Source organism: Alosa sapidissima, chromosome 8 (assembly GCF_018492685.1).
Source record: "Alosa sapidissima isolate fAloSap1 chromosome 8, fAloSap1.pri, whole genome shotgun sequence".
Lineage (NCBI taxonomy): Eukaryota > Metazoa > Chordata > Actinopteri > Clupeiformes > Clupeidae > Alosa > Alosa sapidissima.
Genome location: NC_055964.1, coordinates 33,937,242 through 33,938,197, shown reverse-complemented (window position 1 = coordinate 33,938,197; position 956 = coordinate 33,937,242). Strand labels below are relative to the sequence as shown.

At 46.8% G+C, this 956-nt stretch overlaps 1 protein-coding gene across 1 annotated transcript in view; it reads right to left on the bottom strand.

Annotated features, from left to right (window-relative positions):
• igsf9b (immunoglobulin superfamily, member 9b) overlaps positions 1-956 on the bottom strand; it is a 65,382-nt gene extending 64,426 nt beyond the window's left edge. The window contains exon 1 of the mRNA XM_042100317.1: positions 175-956. The gene's annotated coding sequence lies outside the window, so the exon portion shown is untranslated. The remainder of the gene's footprint in view (positions 1-174) is intronic.

Below are 956 nucleotides of genomic sequence, written 5' to 3'. Positions count from 1 at the left end.
TTCACGCAGTCCAAGCCAAACTGTAACTAACAGTAAATCAAGATACACTCAGATGCATCCATGACTATGGTTACGCAGTGTTTTTAAACAAAGGTCTCCCACGACTGGAAAGCGAGACTATGTGTACATGTGTGTGTGCGTGTGTGTGTGTGTGCACATGAAGGAGCGTCTTACCCAGATTAGGCACTTCGCAGCGTCAAAAGAATGAGGTTGTTAGTCCATCGATGAAAGGCCTTCCCGTGGTCTTGAATATGTATTTAATGTAATGAACCTCTGTAAAATCGTTATTGATTTATTTAAGTTAGAATACATCCAGTTAAATAGACGTCAGAGTTTTCTCAGACGTCTTCCAGTTCAGTGAGCTAACAGCTCAGTATGTAAAATATTCTCGAAGGGAGGTCAAAATGATAAATTGCATTCAATAACCAGTCAATGTCCGGGTTAGTCTCCCTTCGGTGAGATGAAGTCTTCTGAACAGGTGCTCCGCGTGCAGCGGGGGCGGAAATTGGAACATGTGGGGAGGCTGGTGATATCCCTCAGGGCTCGAGCTAGATGCACGGACCTTCCGTCCCGGGGCAGTCCACTATCCTGGATCACACCGCGAGATTGCCTGCCTCTAGGGGTATTTAAATCTCTTTCCTGAGCGCAGTCCAGTAAAAACACTTTCCAGTCGAAAACAAGTACATCGCTAAAAGTCGAACTTGGGTTCCGTTCTCCAGTTGCTCTTGCTCAACCTGAGTCCTAGTAGGATTTCCCCCGTTCGAAGTTAAAACGTAGCGCTAACGCCTCAAATTCCCAACACTTGTTGGCAGACGTCCTCTAAAAGGAATGCAGCGTTTACAAATAGTAGTTAATGTGTAGGCAGGTGAAGCGAGAATGCAGCTTATGAGTTGTACGGAGAGTGCACTTTCTCCCGCTGCTGTCGACGGGTCTGCCTTGCTCTTCCACTCCCGTCC